At 42.1% G+C, this 17,080-nt stretch overlaps 1 long non-coding RNA gene across 1 annotated transcript; it reads left to right on the forward strand.

The window, feature by feature from the left end:
* The first annotated feature begins 13,806 nt into the window (after positions 1 to 13,806).
* On the forward strand, positions 13,807 to 15,828 carry LOC124706464. The gene is made up of 4 exons (XR_007004422.1): positions 13,807 to 13,842; positions 13,931 to 14,063; positions 15,361 to 15,405; positions 15,488 to 15,828. It is a non-coding gene; the product is annotated as an uncharacterized LOC124706464 (long non-coding RNA).
* Positions 15,829 to 17,080: the final 1,252 nt, after the last annotated feature.

Here is a 17,080-nt window from a genome sequence, read left to right on the forward strand (position 1 = left end):
CTAATGATTTACTTATCATTTCATGTGAAGAATGAGATCTATGGATCACATATATAGGTTTAACTTATCATCTTAATTTATAAAGCAAGATCATGTATTAGACATAATCCACTTATTCCTCACTAATCTCTCTTCTTTAATCCTTAACTCAACACACTCACTTAAACTCTTAGGGTTTATGATCATCACTCAATTTGTAATGATCAAAGTATTAGTCTCATAACAATTCATTAGTTAACTATGGGTCTCTCTCCAAGATCAAGTATTGGTACATATACTTGAGTATACCTCTTTAGGTTGAGCTCTTCTGAATAGATAGGGTTTCTCTAGGGTTTATGATCACTACCAAGTTGTAATGATCACAAAACTTGCCTCTCTATAATTACTAGAAGAATAGGTTCTTGCTTACCATCAAGTATGAGCTAGGTCAAGTAGGTTTTGATACTTGACTTATATTTCTTGTATCATTGGTTAGTATCACAAGTACCTCAATTGGCTAAGGTTGAAATAGTAATTTAGGTTCTATTCAATGTATAGAATAAGCATATGAATGATTCTCTCCTTTCTCTAGATTTAATGGTATGAGTTGGGAAACAATGTTTGAATGGTCAAGGTTTAATGAAGAATGAATATGAGTGTTCTTGATTTGGTTCAAGTATTGTAGTTGAAAAGATATACCATGTGACTCATGGTAGAAATGTTTATCAAGTAAAGACATGGAAAAGATAAGTATAGAATAGTTTCTTAATTAATTGAGTTCTTGGTTTTATAGTTGAATAATTATTCATATGTTGTTGTAAGGAATGTCATGTTGAGATCTTTGATAAGATCTTGTAGTTGACCCTTACTTAAGGTGTTGTTTGTTGTAAAACTAATTTCATTTGATCTAGCCCATAGATCAAATCATCTCTACCCAAAATAAGGTTTTAGCAAAGATCACAGTGAAGTTTATAGCGCTTGACTTGATGATCTACTTCAGTTCCAGCAAGTCAAGTGAAACTTCAATTACTGTGGTAAGTTTTATTTGAAGCGCGAAAATTCCCCGGATTTTCTATGCATGAATGCAATGCACACTTTGGCGTTCTCTCATTTTGTTGCCTCTAAACCTGGGATATTACACCGCGCCTTCCTTAACGTGTGCAGGTATAACCTTTCAGCTTCCTCCAAACCACGTAGCCGCTGAACCCTACGCTTTTGGGAACGCCTGAGTCCATCAGGGCACCACCTTGGCCGGTGGTACTTATCTTCTTCTTCTTCATCGTCGTCTTCCAATTCCTCGAGATCTTCCACCCGAGAGGACTCAGCGTACTTGTTCCGAGATGGGAGCGGCCCTAGACGTTTGAATACTGACACGTGTCCTGCACCCTTCTTCTTCTCTTTACATTCTGGGCAGTTGCCGATTGTAGGCAATCGGCTCATTCCTGAATCCCAGCAGTGTCTGAAGAAAGGACAGTCCCAGTGCCTATCCACGTCGTCTTGTTCCCTTGACTTCTCCTTGGCATGGCGCTCATATCTCTCCTCGTCGCGATCATGCCGGCGGTCTCTCCTGGCGTCTCTGCTAGCCAGACGATCTCTTTCGTCGTTGTCGTCATATCGCCGGCGTTGGTCGTATTGACTCACGTATTTGTTGAGGAGGTGATCTGAGAGGGGTCGCTGATATCGCACATTCTTCACTTCTCCCTCTGTGACGTAGCGCTTGCCATCGTGCCGGAGCCGATCGCGTGGAGCGGCTTCCTCTTTGTCCTTGTTATGAGAGCAGCTGCCCTCGTCTCTGTCCTTACCAGAGTGGTGCCCAGGTTCTACCATGTTGATGCTGAACGAGAAACCTGGCTGGCACCTCCCAGGGTAAGTGCACTCCACCATGTTAACGACGTATGCCGGTGAACTCGGCACTTCTGGTGCTGCCAACGCGAATGGCAACGGTGGTCGGGACTGGAGTGGCATCTCTCCTTGGTGAGTCCCTAGAGATGGTCCTGACGGAGAGTACTGATGCCTCATGATTTCTCGGATCACCCGAAGAGCGACACGCTCCAAAGTGTTCACCAGTGCTCTCGGAATGGCGGTGCAGCGAATGAGCTACCATGAAGTTAATCTCCCGACGCGGAGACCCGGTGCGTTCTTCTGACGGGGCGGACAGGTCCACTCCATCGAGCGCGCCTTCAGGTGAGAACCCTTTCCACCTGATGCCGTGTGAGCGGGTTCTCTGGAAGGAGCCGATGAGGTTGGCTTCGAGGATCGCTTTGACTTCGTCATACTTCTTCTTGAGCTCCTCGGTCAGATCCACGTACGTGACTGGAGTGCCTTCCGCCATCTCAGATGTAGATGGCGATGCGGTTGATGCGAAAGACCGTCCCACGGGGCGTGCCAGAATGTGTTGCGGTCAGAAACCCACCGGCGAGCAGCGACGGGCAACACAGTAGAGCCGGGAGGCTCCCAGGACTGCGGCTGGCCCTGGTCCCTCCGAGCGACGGCCCGCAAAGACTCGGCACGCACGTCCGATGCCGGTGCAAGGGCGTGCCACCTGACCTATACCTGGTCGGGAAGGTGATGGATTTTGCCTCGCTTAGTTTCCTCGCATGGCATACACGTAAACATTAAATACGAGCCTCGATCGGCTCTCGAGGTTGTCTCGTGAATCGGCTCAAGGAGCCGATCCACCCATGATTCGTACGAGGTGTACGATCGGATGGTGGTCCCGCTGATCAAAATAAAGCTAAAACGACCTACTACGATTTAGGGTTTTCACCACATAATCGGAACATCCTACTCGTGGTTGAGCCTGGCGGCCACGCACGATGATCGTAAACCGACCCTAGACAAGGCCTAAAAACCAACATGAAGTTGATCCCCGGAACATCCCGTCTAGGGCTAGCAAACTACACCCTACGTGCCACTGGATCCTTCAGCCCGTTTGTAAGGCCTAACTATGCAGATATTAAACTAATCCTTGAAGATCAAGGAGCAATCATAATGGATCAGATCTACTAAATAATGATCAAGCGGGGTGCCGCCCTTACACCTAAGATAGGTGTAAGGACGGCTAGACGTCTAAGGGTTGCACGGACGAAAGCATATGATACGATGAAGCAATGCTAACCCTAACGCGCCTATGATAACTACGTTGCTCGCCATCAACAAGGCTTTAGCACGAGCAACGCATGAACAACGAATAAACGTGTGCTGCCTAGATCGCAAGATGCGATCTAGGCAGCATGATGCTTACCCGGAAGAAAACCCTTGAGACAAGGGAGTTGGCGATGCGTGATACGTCTCCAACATATCCATAATTTCTGTCGTTCCATGTTTGTTTTATGACAATACTTACATGTTTTGCTTGCACTTTATGATGATTTCATGCATTTTCCGGAACTAACCTATTAACAAGATGCCACGATGACAGTTCTCGTTTTCTGCTGTTTTTGGTTCCGAAAGGCTGTTCGGGCAATATTCTCGGAATTCGACGAAACGAAGACCAAACCTCCTATTTTTCCCGGAAGCATCCAGAACAACGAAGAAGAGTCGGAGAGGGGCCAGAGGGCCACCAGACCATAGGGCGGCGCGGCCTGGCCTGGGCCCGCACCGGCCTATGGTGTGGCGCCCCTAGGTGCCCCCCTGCGCCGCCTCTTCGCCTATAAAATCCCTTTCGACCTAAAAACACCGGACGACGGGACGAAACTCCAGAAAGACTCCAGGGGCGCCGCCACCATCGTGAAACTCCAATTCGGGGGACAGAAGTCTCTGTCCCGGCACCCTGCCGGGACGGGTAAGTGCCCCCGGAAGCCATCTCCATCAACGCCATCGCCTCCATCAGGCTTCGTGAGTAGTTCCCCCATGGACTACGGGTTCTAGCTGTAGCTAGTTGGTATCATCTCTCCCATGTACTTCAATACAATGATCTCATGAGCTGCCTTACATGATTGAGATTCATCCGATGTAATCGGTGTTGTGTTTGTCGGGATCCGATGGATTGTTACATTATGATTGTCTATCTACAAAGTTTATGAAGTTATTGTTGCTGCAATCTTGTTATGCTTAATGCTTGTCACTAGGGCCCGAGTGGCATGATCTTAGATTTGAGCTCTATACTTATTGCTTAGATTGTATCTACAAGTTGTATGCACATGTCACCGTCCGGAACCAAAGGCCCCGAAGTGACGAAATCGGGACAACCGGAGGGGATGGCGGTGATGTGAGGATCACATGTTTTCACCAAGTGTTAATGCTTTGCTCCGGTGCTCTATTAAAAGGAGTACCTTAATATCCAGTAGTTTCCCTTGAGGCCCGGCTGCCACCGGCTGGTAGGACAAAAGATGTTGTACAAGTTTCTCATTGCGAGCACGTATGACTATATATGGAAAACATTCCTACATGATTAATGATCTTGATATTCCGTCTTAATGCTATTTCAATCCTATCAATTGCCCGACTGTAATTTGTTCACCCAACACTTGTTATTGGAGAGTTGCCACTAGTGTAGATAGCTGGGAACCCCGGTCCATCTCTCATCATCATATACCTGTTCTACATGTCATTGGAAGTAGTATCAACTATCTTCTGGTTCCATTGCTTTCATATTGTTATTACTGCTGCTGTGTTATTGTTACTATTGCTCTCATGTTACTGCTACTTTCACATCACCCTTGTTGCTAGTGCTTTTCCGAGTGCGAGTTGAATTGACAACTCGGTTGTTAAGGCTTATAAGTATTCTTTACCTCCCCTTGTGTCGAATCAATAAATTTGGGTTTTACTTCCCTCGAAGACTATCCCGATCCCCTATACTTGTGGGTCATCAAGACTGTTTTCTGGCGCCGTTGCCGGGGAGGCATAGCTCTACTCATAAGTTCACCTGGGGAGTACACTCTACCTCTCTCTCTACTTTTATTTTATTTTGTTTTGCTAGTTTACTTTTGTCTAGTTTATTTGTGCTTAGTTTATTTATGTCTAGTATTTGCTTAGTTTACTTTTGTCTAGTTTATTTCAGTTTTGTTTTACTTTCCTCATATACCCAAAAATCCATAAAAATTTGAAAAATCGAAAAATTAAAAATTGCTGTTATGGGAGAACCTACAACCTACTTGGAGCTTATAGAATGTTATAATAATTATAGAGAATCAAGAACTGGTAAAGTAATGAGCGCTATGATAGAAAAACTGAATATAATTGCTAAAATCTTGCTTAAATTCCATGATATAAACTGTTGCTCTCAACAGGACACTAAACATCTTGAATTTCAATGTGGCTTTAGTGAGGAATTTTTTATTAAGAGCTATAATCGGAATTGCTATATTCATTATGGGTTCGAAGAGGTAGAACAATTTGTCTTATTTATGGGAGCCTCCGAGATAGAATCCTTCATGGTTGAGAATTATGAAACTTGTGTTGTTTGTAAGGACCTTAAAGATTATGTCTCTATTATCCTTAATTCTTGCATAGAATGCTACAGTAGGAATCCTTATATCCTTGATTATAAAGAGAGACACATTAATGCACAAGAATGCACTCACAATTTGCAGGAACCGGTGGAAGAAGAAATTGATGAACCTGAAAGATCATTGGATGAAAAAGAGGAGGAAATTGATGAACCTGAAAGCTCATTGGATGAAAAAGAAGAGGAGAGCGACGAACAAAAGGAGGAAGAATGGATTAGCTACCCATGTCAACCTTCTAATAAGAGTAACTCTTTATCTCTTACACTATTTGATTGTCCTCCATGCTTACCGGAAGAGGTTGAATGTTATGTTCCTGTGGATTCTCTTGAAATAGTACCTATGAGTAATACTTGTGAGAATGATTATGCTACTGTTATTTATGATAATCCATGCTACTTTGATAAATCTTATGATAATGCTTTGTTTGTGCCCGATGTCGAAATGCATGGTACTAAAGAATTTTGTTTGGCAAATGTCTATGATAAAGCTCTAGATGATGGTCCTATGTTACTTGATAATATTAATTGTACTACTAATGAAAATGGGATTGGAGAGTTCTTGACTTATTCTATGAGTCCCATATCTATTGAGATTGATCAACTACCTTGTAATATTATTAATAAAAGTAAGTTTGAAAGTTTTAATTCCACTATTCTTGAACTTGATAAAAATTATGTGTTTGGAAATCATGAAAAGTATGCTGCATGTGATAGTTATATTGTTGAGTTTGTTCATGAAGCTACTGAAAATTATTATGAGAGAGGAAAATATGGTGGTAGAAATTTTCATGGTACTAATACACCTCTCTATATGTCTGAAATTGTTGAAGTTACACTTGTTCTATCTTCTTATGCTTGTCACTTTGTTCTTCATGAATTTATTTGTGTACAAGATTTCTTTTCATAGGAAGCATGTTAGACTTAAATGTGTTTTGAATTTGCTTTTTGATGCTCTCTTTGCTTCAAATGCTATTTCTTGCGAGTGCATCATTAAAACTGCTGAGCCCATCTTAACGGCTATAAAGAAAGCAACTTCTTGGGAGATAACCCATGTGTTATTTTGCTACAGTACTTTGTTTTATATTTGTGTCTTGGAAGTTGTTTACTACTGTAGAAACCTCTCCTTATCTTAGTTTTGTGTATTGTTGTGCCAAGTGAAGCCTCTAATCGAAGGTTGATACTAGATTTGGATTACTGCGCAGAAACAGATTTCTTTGCTGTCATGAATCTGGGTCTAATTCTCTGTAGGTAACTCAGAAAATTATGCCAATTTACGTGAGTGATCCTCAGATATGTACGCAACTTTCATTAGTTTTGAGTTTTCTGATTTGAGCAACGGAAATATTTTATTAAAATTCGTCTTTACTGGCTGTTCTGTTTTGGCAGATTCTGTCTCTGTTTTTTGCATTGTCTCTTGTGGACTTTAAGCGAGGTTTTCTAGACGTAGAGGGCTGTAGCTAATGTTTTATTGAGTTCTTGCAATGTGCCACTACAGGACCAAGGTGGATTCAAATTTTTTGAGTACTAACCCCTCTAATGAAGTTTATGAGAAGTTTGGTGTGAAGGAAGTTTTCAAGGGTCAAGAGAGGAGGATGATATATGATCAAGAAGAGTGAAAAGTCTAAGCTTGGGGATGCCCCCGTGGTTCATCCCTGCATATTTCAAGGAGACTCAAGCGTCTAAGCTTGGGGATGCCCAAGGCATCCCCTTCTTCATCAACTTATCAGGTTCCTCCCCTGAAACTATATTTTTATTCGGTCACATCATATGTTCTTCACTTGGAGCGTCTGTGTGTTTATTTTTCGTTTTGTTTATGTTTGAATAAATTCGGATCCTAGCAATCCATGTTTGGGATAGAGACACGCTCCGCTTTTTCATATGAACGCTTGTTCTTCGTTTTATTTTTAATGTTCAATGAATAAAAGTTGGAAGCTACAATATTTATCTATATTTGGTTGAAAACAGAAAATGCCTCATATGTCTTGGATAATTTGACACTTGTCAATTATGTTGAGCTCTCAAGTAGATCATGATTAAGTTTTTTCATGTAGTCTAAGCCTATTAGTGGAGAACTACTGTAGAGCTTGTTAAAATTGGTTTGCATAATTGATCTCTCTTAAGGTCTAGATATTTTCTGGTAAAAGTGTTTGAGCAACAAGGAAGACGAGTGTAGAGTATTATAATGCTTGGAATATGTTCTTATGTAAGTTTTGTCTGTACCGGTTCATACTTGTGTTTGCTTCAAACAACCTTGCTAGCCTAAACCTTGTATCGAGAGGGAATACTTCTCATGCATCCAAAATACTTGAGCCAACCACTATGCCATTTGTGTCCACCATACCTACCTACTATGTGGTATTTCCTGCCATTCCAAAGTAAATTGCTTGAGTGCTACCTTTAAACAATTCAAAATGCTTCTCAATTTGTGTCAATGTTTTATAGCTCATGAGGAAGTATGTGGTGTTTATCTTTCAATCTTGTTGGGCAACTTTCACCAATGGACTAGTGGCTTCATCCGCTTATCCAATAATTTTGCAAAAAGAGCTGGCAATGGGATTCCCAGACCCAAATTAATTAACCAAAATAGACACTCCTCCATGGTATGTGATTGTTGGACGGCACCCGAGGATTCGGTTAGCCATGGCTTGTGTAAGCAAAGGTTGGGGGGAGTGTCATCATCATAATAAAACTAAAATAAAAGGGCACTCCTTCATGGTATGAGATTGTTGGCAGGCACCCGAGGATTCGGTTAGCCATGGTTTGTGAAAGAAAGGTTGGAAGGAGGGCCACCCAAAAATAAAAATAATTCATGGGAGCCGCTCTTGAAGGTTTGTCTGGCAAGGGGGTTAGCCCACTACCATTCGTTGACAACAACATACACCTCTCAAAATTTTACCCTTATGCTCTCTTTATGTTTTCAAAATAAAAGCTCTAGCACAAATATAGCAATCGATGCTTCCCTCGTAGAAGGGCCATTCTTTTACTTTTATGTTGAGTCAGTTTACCTACTTCCTCCCACCTTAGAAGCAAACACTTGTGTTAACTGTGAATTGATTCTTACATACTTGCATATTTGCATTCATCATATTACTTTATGTTGACAATTATCCATGAGATATGCATGTTGAAAGTTGAAAGCAATCGCTGAAACTTATATCTTCCTTTGTGTTGCTTCGATGCCTTTACTTTGAACTTATTGCTTTATGAGTTAATTCTTGTGCAAGACTTTTGATACTTGTCTTGAAGGTATTATTCATGAAAAGTTTTGCTATATGTTATCTACTTGTTAGCAACTATAGATCATTGCCTTGAGTCACTTCATTCATTTCATATGCTTTGTAATAGTATGATCAAGGTTATGTAAGTAGCATGTCACTACAGAAATTATTCTTTTTATCGTTTACCTGCTCGGGACGAGCGAGAACTAAGCTTGGGGATGCCGATACGTCTCCAACGTATCCATAATTTCTCGTCGTTCCATGTTTGTTTTATGACAATACTTACATGTTTTGCTTGCACTTTATGATGATTTCATGCATTTTCCGGAACTAACCTATTAACAAGATGCCACGATGCCGGTTCTGCTTTCTGCTGTTTTTGGTTCCGAAAGGCTGTTCGGGCAATATTCTCGGAATTCGACGAAACGAAGACCAAACCTCCTATTTTTCCCGGAAGCATCCGAACACCGAAGAAGAGTCGGAGAGGGGCCAGAGGGCCACCGCACCATAGGGCGGCGCGGCCTGGCCTCGGGCCCGCGCCGGCCTATGGTGTGGCGCCCCGAGTGCCCCCTGCGCCGCCTCTTCGCCTATAAAATCCCTTTCGACCTAAAAACACCGGACGACGGGACGAAACTCCGGAAAGACTCCGGGGCGCCGCCACCATCGCGAAACTCCAATTCGGGGGACGAAGTCTCCGTCCCGGCACCTGCCGGGACGGGGAAGTGCCCCGGAAGCCATCTCCATCAACGCCATCGCCTCCATCGAGGCTTCGTGAGTAGTTCCCCCATGGACTACGGGTTCTAGCCGTAGCTAGTTGGTATCATCTCTCCCATGTACTTCAATACAATGATCTCATGAGCTGCCTTACATGATTGAGATTCATCCGATGTAATCGGTGTTGTGTTTGTCGGGATCCGATGGATTGTTACATTATGATTGTCTATCTACAAAGTTTATGAAGTTATTGTTGCTGCAATCTTGTTATGCTTAATGCTTGTCACTAGGGCCCGAGTGGCATGATCTTAGATTTGAGCTCTATACTTATTGCTTAGATTGTATCTACAAGTTGTATGCACATGTCACCGTCCGGAACCAAAGGCCCCGAAGTGACGAAATCGGGACAACCGGAGGGGATGGCGGTGATGTGAGGATCACATGTTTTCACCAAGTGTTAATGCTTTGCTCCGGTGCTCTATTAAAAGGAGTACCTTAATATCCGGTAGTTTCCCTTGAGGCCCGGCTGCCACCGTGCTGGTAGGACAAAAGATGTTGTACAAGTTTCTCATTGCGAGCACGTATGACTATATATGGAAAACATGCCTACATGATTAATGATCTTGATATTCTGTCTTAATGCTATTTCAATCCTATCAATTGCCCGACTGTAATTTGTTCACCCAACACTTGTTATTGGAGAGTTGCCACTAGTGTAGATAGCTGGGAACCCCGGTCCATCTCTCATCATCATATACTTGTTCTACATGTCATTGGAAGTAGTATCAACTATCTTCTGGTGCCATTGCTCTCATATTGTTATTACTGCTGCTATGTTATTGTTACTATTGCTCTCATATTACTGCTACTTTCACATCACCCTTGTTGCTAGTGCTTTTCCAGGTGCAGCTGAATTGACAACTCAGTTGTTAAGGCTTATAAGTATTCTTTACCTCCCCTTGTGTCGAATCAATAAATTTGGGTTTTACTTCCCTCGAAGACTATCGCGATCCCCTATACTTGTGGGTCATCAATGCGCCTAGATTGGTTTGTGGTGAACGTGATTGTTGTTTATTCCATAAACCCTAGATACATATTTATAGTCCGTAGACTTTCTAACGTGAGAATAATCCCAACCGTGCACGAGCCAAATTCTATCTAACCGACACGTATCCTACTATATTACAGATACACGGGCAAACTAGCCCAAACTTTGTATACAAGGCCGATTCATGTATTTCTTCCATGTATATTCTTCAAGCCCATCTTTAAACGCGGCCCACCTCTGATCCGATCAAATTCTGGTGATAACAGATTTGTATGCTACGGATCATGATTTTGCTGAACCATATCGCTTATGTGCTCTTGGTAAAGCATGGGATAAATATCACATACATGATGGGTTCTTGTTTCGAGCTAACAAACTATGTGTTCCAGAATCGTCTGTGTGTTTGCTCTTATTGCATGAATCACATGCTGGAGGTTTGATGGGTCACTTTGGGCGTGAGAAGACGCTACTCATGCTCGCTGATCATTTTTATTGGCCAAAGATGAGGCGGGATGTGGATAGGTATGTAAAGAGGTGCATTACTTGCAACAAGTCCAAGTCCAAGCTGAAGCCTCACGGTTTGTATACTCCGTTACCGGCACCTACTACACCTTGGGAAGATATTAGTATGGATTTTGTGTTGGGTTTGCCGCGTACTAAAAGAGGCCATGATTCTATATTTGTGGTAGTGGACAGATTTTCTAAAATGTCACACTTTATTGCTCGCCACAAAAGCGACGATGCGTCGCATATTGCTAACCTGTTTTTCAGGGAGATTGTTCGACTACATGGAGTCCCGAAGACTATTGTTTCTGATCGTGATGTGAAGTTCATGAGCTACTTATGGAAGACACTTTGGGGAAAGCTGGGAACAAAGCTACTGTTCAGTACTACTTGTCATCCCCAAACTGATGGTCAAACTGAGGTGGTGAATCGAACTTTGTCACAACTGCTGAGATCCATGATCAAGAAGAACCTGAAGGAGCGGGAAGAATGTTTGCCGCATGTAGAGTTTGCTTACAACAGGGCGGTACATTCTACCACGGAGCTATGTCCTTTTGAGGTGGTGTATGGTTTCAAACCCATTACTCCACTTGACTTGTTACCTTTGCCCATACATGAGAGAGTTAATATGGAGGCATCTAAGAGGGCAGATTTTGTGCGAAAAATCCATGTGAAGACTAAAGAGTTGATAGAGAAGAAAGGCAAGAGCAATGCTGCAAGGATGAATAAGAAGCGCAAAGAGATGTTGTTCAAGCCTGGTGATATGGTCTGGGTACATTTTCACAAGGATAGGTTCCCGAAGCTGAGGAAGTCTAAGTTGAAGCCTCGTGGTGCTGGTCCTTACAAAGTGCTTGCCAAGACAATGATAATGCATAGTCGATAGATCTTCCAGTTGATGAGTTTGGTGTCAGTAATTCTTTCAATGTTGCTGATTTGACACCCTATGACGGAGAAGACCTTGGAGCGTCGAGGTCGACGCCTTTTGAAGGGGGAGATGATGAGGACATCCCTACTACACCACTACCTCCGTCATTGATAAATGAAGATGAACCTGCTGTGAAGCTCAAGTCCAATGAAGTTCGGATTGGACCAATTACAAGGGCTCGTGCAAAGCTACTTAAACAACATGTGAACTTGTTTCTAAACGGTATTTTGATTGATGAGAACTTTATACTGCCTAAGTCCTATTACTTATGTATCATCAGGTATCAAGAGGAGACGAGCATCGCACGAGGAGTAGAGGAGCAGCTGGACATGAAGACGGACGTCAAGATGGACGTGAAGGCTGGACATGGAGCTGGACATGAAGATATCTCATGGACGCGCGAGGAGGAGCGGGAGGCATGCGCGAAAGGAGAAGTCGACGTCCAGGCCGGTCCGGCGCCCGGTTGGACCGGCCTCCCGGACCGGCGGTCCGGACCCTGGCCCGGTTGACCGGTCACCAACCGGATGCATCGTACCGGAACCCAACCGGACGAATTTTGCGAACTTCCCGGTTGCCGACCGGTTGACCCGATGCCAGACCGGCCGACCCGGTCCCTGGCCCGGTTGACCGGATTCCAGACCGGATTCGTCCGAGTCTGTCTCGACCGGATCTATTCCGGGTCGGTTATTCTTGTATCTTTTCGACCAGAAGTCGTCCCGGACGCCTATATAAGTGCCCAGGACGCCCCCTAGCTGTTTTAGACCACGTTTAAGATAAACCCTAGTTCTTAGTTGTTTGCTCTAGCAAAACTATTGAATCCCTACACCATATTGCTTGATATTGTGTAGATCCTGAAAAAGTCTTGTGTGATCTGCTGTTCCATCGGGAATTAGACGGTTGCAACTTACCGCTTCGTGGTCGGCGGCTACGTGCGCAAGTGTGTGGAGTTGCGAATATCTTGCAGGGTTGAGAGCTGTTGCATTGGCGACAGGGACCAATCGAGAGATCTCGTTGCGTCATACAAGTTATCATTTACTTCATTGTCGTGTTTCTCCGCTGCCGTCACCCCGTGATCATCATCACTGCCGTTGCTTACTGAGAAGATCGGGCCTCCCCTTATCACGGACGGTTGGCGATTTGCGTCGCCAAGGGCGCGTCGCCACGGACGGTTGGCGACGGTTGGCCAGATTTGCAATGGTACACAATAATAACATGCTATTATTGTGTAGTAGGGGTATGTTCAATGGTACACAATAATAACATGCTATTATTGTGTAATAGGACCATATCTATAATACCTAAATAGGAGCAACCCACTAAGATGAATTCTCTTAACATGCAAGATATCCACCTCACCAAACATCTTAAAGCAATCATAGGCTGCCATGTCAGCAGTTTGCCATGTCATTCTTCACTTTTTTCTTTTGATTATCACTACAGAACGTCCCCTCAAAATAGACTAGGCATCAGCCACGTTTGCTCCCATAATTATAATGGATTAGTAATTGGCCATTGCTTTCCGCACGTAAGTTATGCGTGAATTGAATTGGCACTTATTACTTGGCTCTCCTCAAGCCATCAATCTTTTAATTGCAGAGATGTTTGAAATAGCTTCGTCCGCTTTGAGAGAAATCACCTTGGTCTTCTCCACGGATTATTCCTCTCCTCCGACTCCAAGCCTGACATCCTCCATTAATTACCCACCATCTCCTTTGGTTTCAACGCATGGAACAGAGCAAAAGGCACCAATTGATTTCTTCTTTTCTCTTCATCTTCTCCAACCAAGACTATCCAATGCAGGTTATATAGCACATTTCCATCTTCTCGCAGCAACGAGCGAGTTATCCTCTCTCTTCCTCTCCCCCGTAATTTTCTCAAGAAATAATTGCTTAGGTAACTGATGGAGGAACACGAAAAGTCCTCACTGCTACGTCTCAGCCTATATATTACTTGCATCACCCCATCATCTGTTCGCATCTGCGACATATCTGAAACTCCCACCGTGGTGAGCCACTCCTTGCTTTCTTCTTCCCTTTTTCTATAATCTCCTTCTGTTCACTTCCTCACAATTTCACTTTCCTTTGGTTCTGCAGACTTGGCTGGCACACCTGGCTTTGGAGATTTGGACGCTGATGGCGTGATTTTCCTAATCCCTCAGTCCTTACTCTTATTTGCTGACTCTTGCTGTGTGGTGAAAGAAGGTCCTAAGGTTCACCGCTACTACTGGTACATTCTTTTCCCATGTGTTTCTAAATTTTGCTTTACACAAATCTCAGTTCATGTTTCCTGCTATTGGTTAAGATTTCTTTTAAAAACTGAAACAAACTCCACAACAATCTACCGATCAAGTTCAATTGAATGGTGAAGAAATTTCAGTTCACCTTTCCTACTATCAGTAAAGACACTTTTCATACTGAAATTGCTAATACTTGCTCTCAACCTGGACACTAAATGGTACGAAGGAGTTCAGTTTCTCCATGCTTTTCCATTTTATTATTCCATTATTTGTCAACAGCGCCTTGTGATTCATTTTTTGTGCTTGCATAGCTATCTGCCAGACTGCCACCGTGCTACTTGAAATCTCAAAAAAAGTTAAAGATCAGTACACAAAACTTCTGACTGAAATTTCAGGTTAGCTTTCAAATGAAAAAAGGGAGTTCTAATTGTGCTCGGTTCAACAAAACCCATACATTTAGATTTTTTACCATTACTGAAGCCGGTGCATATACATGTCTCCTCAATCTCAGGTTAACTTTGAAGTTAAAAAGGGAGTTCTATTTGTGCTATGGTCAACAAAACCCATTCATTTAAAATTTTACAATTACTGAAGCTGGTCCATATACATGTCTCCTCGCTATGGGTTAGCACAAAAGAAAAACACCAAGAATATAGAGCCCCTCACCATGACGCATCTAACTTATGATTTATATAAATAGTGTCACTTCATGATAGGCCATTCCCAGGTTTCTACCGCTTGATTTGTTACGTTATACAAAAATGGATAGCGCAGAAAGTTCTTCACATAATACACAAGGGCTTCCACGTCGACGTGGCTGACCACATCGTTCCTCCATACCAAGTAATTCTGATCCTCTACCTACCCCGTGTGCTGCTGCTAATAGTCGTCGCAGGCGTATACACATAACATGGCTACAAACAGAAACAGAGGTTTGCCTTGCACATTTTTCAACGGTGAGCTGATCAATATCTTTACACTGCTCGACTATGTTTATTCTTCGCATTGTTGTCACAAAAATATTCCATGTGATCATGCACGCACGTACCATGTTAATGCCTTCATTAAGTACTTCAAAATATAATAAATCAAAATGTTACTGTTGTTTGTGCCTATGTACAAAAATACAACGTTACTACTTTCTGTCAGTTTCTACACATTCACAACACAATTAATTATTACTAAATACTTTCTTCCGGTTAGACAATTTTCAAGAGTGGCAAACACCTATATAACACAACCCCAAACATACTAATCTCTACAAATTCATCATCTTTTTGTGCACAGAATTTTGGCTAGGCCATACATGGACAATCCGCAAGAAGGCAACATGTATGTCCACTTCAACAGATTTATTACTTTTTCAATCTTTGCACACTTTCCTTATTTAACTCTACAAAAACATTTTATGCAGGATTCAAGCTGATGCAACAAAAAAAAACCTTCCCCCCTATTTTGTTCATTCACCTAGAGAGATTCACAAAAAGTACATGGAAGCTATTGCAGACATAAAGACTACTACAAAACCACTGACATGTATTACTTTCAAAGGAACAACAAAGCTTCCCGAGGATCACATATTCAAGGCTGCCAAATACATAACTCAATACATGATTAAAGGAACCCCGCATGTCCTTACTTTCAAAGGAACAACAAAGCTTCCCGAGGATCACAGATTCAAGGCTGCCAAATACATCAATACATGATTAAAGGAACCCCGCATGTCCAAATTATCATCGAAGAAGAAGGCACCTACCCGAACATCTCCAAATAAACTTTGTCATGTACCATGCTATTTATATTCAATAAGAAAATCGTCATGATCTGATTGTTTGACAGAATAAATATTATTTTGTTCTTCAGTTCTCATATCGACACATCCAGTTCCTTCTACATTTATATCCGATTTTCCCAACTAATTTATAAAAAATATCATCCAAATATATTTCAAGCAATTCCCGCAGCAACGCGCGGGGAATCATCTAGTTATTGTGTACCCCTACTACACAATAATATGACAGTTGGTTCTAATCTGATTTAGATAAGAACCTATCTAAGTTGTTGGAACCGTGCAATCGCCAAGCCAGCGGCCTAGATCTCTAAATGCAGCGTAGCGCACTCTATCGTCAACCATGTTTATACAATAAACTGATAACTTTCGCAATCCCAAATTAATGTAAGTAGACACATCGTAAAATATATTTCCATATGATAACTATATAATATTGTAGTTGTTTATTAGTTTTTTGAAGAAGTTGGTCAAAATTTAATTGGCTTTGACTTTTTTTAAAAGCCTTATTTATTTTGCCGAAGGGTGTACTCCTTATCTCTCTAGCAATTTTTGTAAATGGTTGAAATCTAACACTTGTTGTTCCGCCACGCCACAGTTGCGGGTAGGTTCACTCTACAGAAATCTCTAATATAAAAGGTGGTTTGCCGGAAAAAGCGCAATAGATAAACTCCAGTTCACCGAGCATCAAAACTTGGTAAGTAAAATGTTAGTTTGTGCCATCAAATGTGCCACATATAGCAAAACGTGTAGCAAACTAAATTTTAGATTTAATGAAGTTGCTGGTGGCATGACGATGAAAAAGTGAATACTCCCTCCATTTACAATTACTTCATGTATGAGTTTAGTCGAAGTAAAAACATTTAAAATCTATACTATCACAATCGTTATAAATATATTTAATGTTATGTTCATTTGGTATTATGGATGTTAACGTTTCTTTTTTCCTACATTCTTTATCAGACTTGCCAAAGTTTAAATTTAACTAAGCCTAAAACGTGAACCAAATAAAAAGGGAGGGAACACATGTATTTCATGACCTTTGTGTCTATTTAGTATTACCTCCGTTCGCTTTCTAAAAAACCCTATATTACGGAACGGATGTAAAAAAAAAAAATTATATGGAACGGATGTAATTAATAGTACGCTGGATAAAGGGACTGGATATGTGAATCGTCAAAGGCGAGGACCGTCCCAGATTATAAATCAAGCCAAGGT

The sequence above is a fragment of the Lolium rigidum genome, chromosome 4, assembly GCF_022539505.1.
Source record: "Lolium rigidum isolate FL_2022 chromosome 4, APGP_CSIRO_Lrig_0.1, whole genome shotgun sequence".
Classification (NCBI taxonomy): domain Eukaryota; kingdom Viridiplantae; phylum Streptophyta; class Magnoliopsida; order Poales; family Poaceae; genus Lolium; species Lolium rigidum.